Consider the following 9,695-nt stretch of genomic DNA (forward strand, 5'->3'; position numbering starts at 1 on the left):
ACACAGAAAGACAAAACAGGCTTGATGTTACAAATCTGATGTGAGTACAGGAGCTCAGAAGCTTTCGGTTTCAAGTATGCGATTATCTGAAAGTAGTCAGGCAGGATCAAGCTGTTATTAATGGAGATTGAGCCACCTATGTGAACCTTGTGTTTTCAAATTGAGGCATCGAGAATAAAAGCAATGAATTGATATTGCACCTGTACAAATCATTGGTTAGACCACATTTCCATTATGTACTCAGTTCTGGGCATGGCATTCAAGGCAGGACATGAAAAACCTCAAAAGAGTTCAAAGGAGATTTATTAGAATGACCCCAGGAATGAGGAATTTTAGATACACAGAAAGATGAAGGAAAATGGGCTAAATCTCCTTCCAGGTGACCTTGTTGACATGATCAAAACTATGAACAATTTTGATAGAGTAAACACGATATTCTGATTTCAGCAGTTGACTTCTCAGTGACGAGGGGTCACAGTTTGTCAGTAGGGGAGATCAGAGTGAAATGGGAAGAAACCTCTTTGCTCAAAGTTGTTCGGATTTGGAATGTGCTGCCTGGGAGAGTGACGGATGTGGATTCCATGGGTGGTTTCAAAACAAGAGTTGGATATGTCCTTGGAAGTGACGAATTTAGAGAGGGACAGAGATAGGGCTGGAAAGTGGGACTAATCAGGTAGCTCTTTCAGAAGCTAATACAGGAACGGTGGGCTGAACGGCCTCCTGTTGTGAAGAACGCTCTGAATTTCCACCCAGGAAATTCTGAGAGTTTGGGGACGGGGTTTGAATTCCACCTCTGGAAGGCACCTTTAATGTGGGAAAGCTGTTACACATCAGCAGAGACATGGTCCTTTACACAAGGTAGACCCAGTTCCACTGGCAAAGAAATGTTGAACTGGGGATCCCCCCACTGCTGGGCAACACCCACTGTCACAGCCAACGATCGCACACCCCTATCTTCCACCTGGATGGCCGCTGGGGACTGGTTTTGCATTGCACCTTATCAGGACCCTCCCCTCGATCGTACCGTCCAGGGTGGCCCTGCTAGGAGGTGAAATCCTCTTCAGGTATCCCTCTCAGAACCAACAGAACACTCGAGGCTCTCCATCACTGCGAGGTGACAATCCACAGGCAGGAGCTGGAGGCAGGGAGATTCTGCTCAGGTACAGACCCACCACAGAATCGGAGAATTGTTATGGCACAGCAGGAGGCCATTCGGTTCTTTGTGCCTGTACCTGTTCTGGTTGTTTTCTAAATCTGCCTGTAGAGCTGATTTAAGATCTCTGGATCTGGTAGGAACTTGTACCAAGGCCTCCTGGTCCAAAGCTAGGGACATTACCCCTAAACCACAAGACCCTAGCTGCGCTGGTTGCAGAAACATAGAATCATAGAAAAGAAATGTTGAGTCGGCCATTCATCCCCTGTAGCCTGCTCTGCCATTCCATGTGATTGTGGCTGATTCCATAACTCAGCACCATATTCTCACCCTCTCTGCAATCCCTTTTGATCCAGCCCTCAAAGCTCTCCCCAATTCCTGTTTTGGCTTCAATCCTTTTCTGTGGCAGAGAATTCCACAGGTTCCACCACCCCGCCCCCCGAGGTGAAGAGATTTCTCCTCACCTCAGTCCTAAATGTATCCTTAGATTGCAAACCCTGGTCCTGAACTCCCCCATAATCAGGAACATCCTTCCTGTCTTTTCCACAGCTGACACTGTTACAATTTTCTATGACCCAGAGACAATTTCCCACCCTTCTTTCCCAAATCCCAGCACAACAAGCTGAGAAACTGATGCCCCTCTTCCTCATTGAATCCCTCGTGCATTTGGTCACAACCACCTGAATTTTAAAAAAATGTGAAAACTTTTTTCAAACCAAATCGACTTCTTTCAGAAAAGAACCAAATGACCCATGACCTGATTGAGTGGTACAGAAGGTTTGAGATGCCGAATGGCCTCCTACTGTTCCAATCACAGAATAACCATCCAGACCTGGCTCTCATCTCCACCTCTGATCAGCTCTGCTTAACACACCCTCCCCCTCTCTCTCATTGGTGCCTGCATCCATGGGTGGTTCCTGATTGGCCACCAGCAACTGTCAGTCATCATCAGTTCTGCCTCTCTCTGTGTGACTGCAGGATGGTCCCAGGACTATAAATACAAGAGCCTGTGGGAGAGAGAGACTTAGTTCTAGAGTTTTCTTGGTGCTTGTGAGCAGGAATAGTGAAGATGGTTTCCCAAGTGTGTCAGAACTACCACAAGGACTGTGAGGATGCTGTTAACAAGCAGATCAACCTGGAGCTCTATTCCTCCTATGTTTACCTCTCCATGGTGAGCTTTGTGGAATTGAAGCCTGTGCTATGATAGTGTTGACCTGTTTGGTTTTTACGCTGGGTTAATGAATTAGCTGTAACATGTATTATTTTCTGTGGCCCTTCCCCTGTTGCAATCTAGTGCAGGTCTTAACACTGACTCTCTGTTCAAAACTTGACCATTGTCTTTGTGTCCAACTGGCTCCTGGATGTGGATGCCCAGCTTGCTGTCTCTGGACAATGTAACCCTTGGTGATTTTTCATCTAACTCTGGAGGGATGATCTGGTCTTGGTCAATAATTAATCTTTTGAAAACTTTGGTTGCATTTCTTTTCTCAACAAAAGCCTTCCCTGGTGGAAACTTTTCCTGACACAAATATACTCCTTTTTGTTTAAAACCTTGCCCCATTCACCAGACTGTCTTGTGCTCAAGATGTAAAGTTCCCTGAACTAAAAGAACAGCAGCTGCTGGACACTAAACACCAACAGAAAAGCTCTAAACATCTGGTTGAAAACCAAGCTCTGGGTCCACTGACCCTTTCTCAAGTGGCTTTGAGCCACGCAATGTGAGGAAAGAGGCACACTTTCACACTATGTATGTGATTTTTTTTCTCTCTAACTAAGCAGTTAGAATTCTGTGGAGTGGATGGTAGGACACTGGGGTTATTCAGGTGGGTGATGGTGATATTGAGGCTGCTGACTGAGATTTCTGTCTGTGCTAATGAACACATGTCCCTTCATTCAGTTGGACAGGGGCTGAACTGGGTTCCACCTCCTGAACAATAGTGTTTCTAACCTGCAGAGCAGGGATGTTTAATGGCTATAGACAGCTCTCCCCTTCATCAGGCACCATGCCACGCACTGTCTCTCTCTCTCTCTCTCTCTCCCAAGCACAGGCCAGGGATTGCATTTGGTTTTTGTCCTTGATTTCCAGAAAGCTGGTGAAATATCTGCACAAAGGCTGGTTAAGTATCTGTTGTTTGGGTTATAATCCACGGAAGGTGACTTCCTGCTTTGTCTGTTTTTTTTAACCACTTAAATGTGGAATCAAGATGGTGCCCAGGTTAGTTCCAGAGTGAGGAGTGTCAGTCACGAATTTCAGACAGTTTCCTTTTTGCCTCTCTTCCCACAGTTCTCTTACTTTGACCGGGATGATGTTGACCTGCATCACTTTGCTGAGTTCTTCAAAGAGCAGTCCCGTGAGGAACAAGAACACGCTGAGAAACTGATGGCATTCCAGAATAAACGTGGAGGTCGAGTCCTCCTGCAGGACATTAAGGTTGGATTCTGAAGCCTTCTGTTTTGCGGCTTTTTGTGAGCAGCTACAATCGACTGGTATCTCCAGCTAATTCAATTTAGCATTGAACAAATACTGTATGAAGGGGAGGTTGTTCAGCAAAATAGGCTTCCTTTAGGTGAAAGGACATAATCCTCAATTGCGACTCACCAGAATAGTGAGTAGATATCAACGTGAATGACTCTCCTTTAGACAGAATGAGGGAACAAAAAGCTAAGACAGGAAATTGTTGCAGTGTGGAAAGTAGCAGTGTCCAGCCTTTCTGAATCTGGAAGCTATTTCTAACACCACAATAGTCAAGCCAGGAATTACTTCCATTGGCACCTATTCTCTACATGTGAATTCTGAGAATCTACATTAACAGTAGAATGTGTTTAGAAAATTTCTTATTCCCTCAGAACAAAATCTAGTTGTCTTGATCAAATTCAAGTTTGTTTGTAGAACCTCCCTACAATGAGGAGGGATGACTAACTGATCAGATGTAGACTAATGACTCAACTGCCTGCTGAGCTGTGCTTTCTGTTCCCGCTTCCCTCCCTCCAGAAGCCAGAGCAGGATGAGTGGGGCAATGGTCTGGAGGCAATGCAGAGAGCTCTGCAGATGGAGAAGGATGTGAACCAGAGTCTGCTGGATCTGCACAAACTGGCCTCTGGCCACATGGACCCTCATGTGAGTGTGGTGTATTTAAATCTGGGATTTTGAATTAAAAACAGGCATGAGACACTTGGTCACTTTCGTTAGCCACAAGATCTCATTTGACATTGTGGAGGGTTTTCTTGGGTTATACCAAGATCCTCCTGTTTCTAAAACTGAGCACTTTCTCGAGTGTATTTGGCAATCTCCATGACATCACTTCACTGTTCAGTCTCCCAAGCTGTATTTTGTTGGATTTCACCAGTTCCCCTCTTTGCTTTCTCCAGCTGTGTGACTTCCTGGAGAGGCACTACTTGGATGAGCAAGTGAAGATGATCAAGAAGCTGGGAGATCACATCACCAACCTGAAGAGACTGGGAGCCCCTGACAATGGCACGGGAGAGTACCTGTTTGACAGGCTCACACTCAGCTGAGTGGGGTCAATAATATCTGTTGTACAGGGTGACCTCATTCTCGTGAATGGTTTTGGTTGTGCTCTGAGCAAATTAAAATAGTGTTCACCATGGAACTGAGTACTGTGTCACTTCATATCTGCTTCAGGTTGCTGTTTTAACACCCGATTGCAAAATGGATTTTGTTCTTTGACAACCTTTTGATTCACTGCCTGTCCCAGTAATTTGCTCGCTGTTTGCTTCTGAGTGTTTGTAGGGATTGAGTGGGCAATCTTGTCCTTGGAAATGCCACAACTGGCAAATATCTGCATTGCAGACAATGCCAGAACAAAATCTGTCCTCTGCTTCCCCAGAACACTTTTTCAGGACTAGCTTCTAGTCAAAACCATGACAGAAATCTGTCCTGTGCCTAAACATTAGGCAGTGCCAAGGCCCATCCATTCACTCAATCTTCAGCATTTTTTGGAAAAATCAAGCTGACCCTGGAAACCAGGAACAAAAGCTGCTGGGAAATTTCAGGCCCAGCAGCATCTCAGGGGCACAAAAGCTGACGTTTCGGGCCTAGACCCTTCATCAGAGAGTGGGATGGGGAGAGGGAACGGGAATAAACGGGGAGAGGGAACGGGAATAAACAGGGAGAGAGGGGGAGGTGGACCGAAGATGGAGAGTCAAGAAGATAGGTGGGGAGGGGATAGGTCAGTCCAGGGAAGACAGACAGATCAAGGAGGTGGGATGAGGTTAGTAGGTAGATAGGGGTGCGGCTTGGGGTGGGAGGAAGGGATGGGTGAGTGGAAGAACCGGTTAGGGAGGCAGAGACAGGTTCGACTGGTTTTTGGATGCAGTGGGTGGGGGGGAAGAGCTGGGCTGGTTGTGTGGTGCAGTGGGGGGAGGGGACGAACTGGGCTGGTTTAGGGATGCAGTAGGGGAAGGGGAGATTTTGAAACTGGTGAAGTCCACATTGATACCATATGGCTGCAGGGTTCCCAGAGGGAATATGAGTTGCTGTTCCTGCAACCTTCGGGTGGCATCATTGTGGCACTGCAGGAGGCCCGTGCTGGACATGTCATCTAGAGAATGGGAGGGGGAGTGGAAACGGTTTGCGACTGGGAGGTGCAGTTGTTTGTTGCGAACTGAGCGGAGGTGTTCTGCAAAGCGGTCTCCAAGCCTCCGCTTGGTTTCCCCAATGTAGAGGAAGGCACACCGGGTACAGTGGGTGCAGTATACCACATTGGCAGATGTGCAGGTGAACCTCTGCTTCATGTGGAATGTCATCTTGGGGCCTGGGATAGGGGTGAGGGAGGAGGTGTGGGGACAGGTGTAGCATTTCCTGCGGTTGCAGGGGAAGGTGCCAGGTGTGGTGGGGTTGGAGGGCAGTGTGGAGCGAACAAGGGAGTCACGGAGAGAGTGGTCTCTCCGGAAAGCAGACAGGGGTGGGGATGGAAAAATGTCTTGGGTGGTGGGGTCGGATTGTAAATAGCCTCCCAAGTGTGTCAGAACTACCACCACGACTGTGAGGATGCTGTTAACAAGCAGATCAACCTGGAGCTCTATTCCTCCTATGTTTACCTCTCCATGGTGAGCTTTGTGGAATTGAAGCCTGTGTGATAACAGTGTTGACCTCTTTGGGTTTTTATGCTGGGTTCATGACTTAGCTGTAGCATATATTGTTTTCTGTGGCCCTTCCCCTGATGCAATCTCGTGCAAGTCCTAACACTGACTCTCTGTTCAGGTTTTGAACACTGTCTTAATATACAACTGGCTCCTGGGTGTGGATCCCCAGTTGTCCATCTCGGGACAGTGTCGCCCTTGGTGATTGTTTTCGTTGAACTCTGGAGGGTTGAGCTGGTTTTGCTGATAAATTTAACTTGGTTATATCCCTTTTCTTCAGAAAACCTTCCCTGGTAGGACACAAATGTATCCTTTTGTTTAAACCTTGCCCCATTTGCCAGACTGGCTTATGTTCAAGATCTAAAGTTCCCTTAACTAAAAACAGCAACTGCTGGAAATCAAACAGCAACAAGAATAGCTGGAAAAGCTCTACAGATCTGCAAGGAATGGTGGAAGAAATCAGGTCAAATTTTGGGTCCACTGACCCTTCCTCGGTGTGTTTTGTGAGCTATGAAAAGTGGCACACTTTCACACTAAATGTGAACTCTTGTACAACAAAGCAGTTAGAATTCTGTGTGGAGTACATGTTAGGACACTGGGGTTATTCAGGTGGGTGATGTTGAGCATGAGGCTGCTGACTGAGACTTCTGGCTGTGTTAATGAATGCATTATTCACAGCACTTCATTCAGTTGGACAGGGGTCTAACTGGTCTCCATGTGCAGAACAGGGATATCTAATGGTTATAGACAGATGTCCCCTTCATTGTGCACCATGCCACACTCTCTTGCACCATCTTACCGAAACACAGGTGAGGGATTGCATTTGGCTTTTGTCCTTTATTTCCAGAAGTCTGGCAAGTATCTGTTATATGGGTTATAATCCATGGAAGGTGACTTCCTGGGTCTCTCTAGTTTTGTCTACTTAAATGTAGAGTCAAGATGGTAACTGGGTTAGTATCTGAGGAGAGGCATTAATGTATTTCAGACATTTCCCTTTATTGCCTCTCTCTCTCTTCCCACAGTTCTCTTACTTTGACCGGGGTGATGTTGCCCTGCAACACTTTGCTGAGCTCTTCAAGGAGCAGTCCCATGAGGAACAGGAACACTCTGAGAAACTGATGGCATTCCAGAATAAACGTGGGGGCCGAGTCCTCCTGCAGGACATCAAGGTTGGATTCTGAAGCCTTCTGTTTGCAGCTTGTTGTGTGAGCAGCTACAATCGACTGGTATCTCCATCTCTTTAGTTTCAGGATTGAACAAATACTGAGTGAAGGGGAGTGTGTTCACCAAAATAGGATTCCTCTTTAGGCAAAAGGAAATACTTTGCCCTTCTGACTCTTCAGCGGAAGGCAATTGAAATGAACCAGAATAGTGAGAAGATCTCATTGTGAATGACTCTCCTTGAGACAAGGTGAGGTAACGAAAGGTATGAGAGGGAATTTTTGCAGGTGTGGAAAGTTGCAGTGTCCAGCCTTTCTGAATCGAGGAGATTTTCTGAGAACTTGTGATCATTCCAATCACCACAATAGGAAAGCCAGGAATTACTTCCATTGGTACCTATTCTCTGCATGTGAATCTACATTCATAGTAGAATGCGTTTAGAAAATTTCTTATTCCCTCAGTACAAAATCTACTTGTCTTGATCAAATTGAAGTTTGTTTGTAGTACCTCCTACAATGATGAGGGATGACTAACCGGTGTAGACTAATGACTCAACTACCTGCTGAATTGTGCTTTCTGTTCCTGCTTCCCTCCCTCCAGAAGCCAGAGCAGGATGAGTGGGGCAATGGTCTGGAAGCAATGCAGAGAGCTCTGCAGATGGAGAAGGATGTGAACCAGAGTCTGCTGGATCTGCACAAACTCTCCTCTGGCAACACTGACCCTCAATGTGAGTTTGTAAACTTTCTTCTTGGAAGAAAGTGGTGTGTTTGTGCACACTCTGGGTGAAAATCCAATTACCTTCTCCAGCCTCCTGCAGGCTGTTAAAACAAACTTTCAAATACATCACCTGAGTGGACCTCCACATGGTGGTGATCGTCACATCTGTCATGGGAGGTCACTTTCAGACACCTTTTATATTCCTCTGAATTAATTTTGTCTTGTTTTCCAGCTGTGTGACTTCCTGGAGAGGCACTACCTGGATGAGCAAGTGAAGATGATCAAGAAGCTGGGAGATCACATCACCAACCTGAAGAGACTGGGAGCCCCTGCCAATGGCATGGGAGAGTACCTGTTTGACAGGCTCACACTCAGCTGAATGGGGTCAATAATGTGTATGTTGTACATGGTGACATAATGCTAGTAACTCGGTTGTGCTCTGAGCAAATCAAAATAGTGTTTACCATGGAACTGAGTACTTGGCATAATTTCACAGCTGCTTCTGGCTCTTGGTATTGCTGTTTTCACACCTGATCATTAAATCCTTTTCTGTTACTTCTGATTAACCTTTAATTCAATGCCTGCCCCAGTAGTTTGCTCCTCTTTTGTCTGTACGAATTCAGTCGGCAATCAATGTAGTGGAAATCCCACAAGTGTTCGGGTTTTTTTTGTCAGTACAACACTGTTTACTAGCCAAACAACTTTTCAGGACCAGCTTCTAGTCAATAGCTTGACTGAGACCAGTCCCCTGCCTAAGTGTTGGGAACTGAACTGGAGCCCTGCCCTGTGCAATGCTTAGGTCTCATTGGAATAAGCAGCTGCAGGAAATCTCAGGTTTGGCTGCACCTGGGGGAAGAACTGTTCAGTCCCAAGACCTGAGACACATTATCATCTCCTGACAGATGTTGCCACACCTGTGACTTTTTCTAGCACTTGGAGTCTAATGATTTGAGCATACATTCACTTTTCAAACAAGAATATAAAAGGAAAAAAAATTTAGCCTGGAAGATGCACTGATCTCTTTAGCAATTGCTTATCTACAAAGGATACAAGTGGTTTCGCTCCCATTTCCTTTGCTCCTTTATCACTGGTGGAAGGAGTGAGTCTAATGGCTGCCTGTAAGAGAATGAGAAAACTTGTTTTCACTTGTCTCAGGCTCTCACGCGTGCACTCGCCAGAGAGAATGACCTGTTAGTCAAGGCAGCAGTGCCCACCTTGGAGCGGGTGTGGCACAACTTCTAGCAGTGCTCTGCAACGTAAAGATTACATAGGCTAAGAACACCAGGTGAAAGTAAAGTTAGAACCCAAATACCACGAGGAGAAATCAGCAGTTCCAATCTTTAGCTCTTTATTTTCAATGAAATCAGCTCTCCTGCTCTCAACTGACCTGCATGTGCCAGCACATGCACTGCTCTGTGCCTGCCTTGTTCCTGATGTTCAGGGGTGACAGTCTCCTCTGTTAAAAGGATGTGGATGTCTCTGAGCTGACAGCATTTATTATCCATTTCAAATTGCCACAAGGCCAGGTCAGAGGTGCACACATCGCTGTGCTTGCAGGGTC

The sequence above is a fragment of the Stegostoma tigrinum genome, chromosome 38 (genome assembly GCF_030684315.1).
Source record: "Stegostoma tigrinum isolate sSteTig4 chromosome 38, sSteTig4.hap1, whole genome shotgun sequence".
NCBI classification, from domain to species: Eukaryota; Metazoa; Chordata; class Chondrichthyes; order Orectolobiformes; family Stegostomatidae; genus Stegostoma; species Stegostoma tigrinum.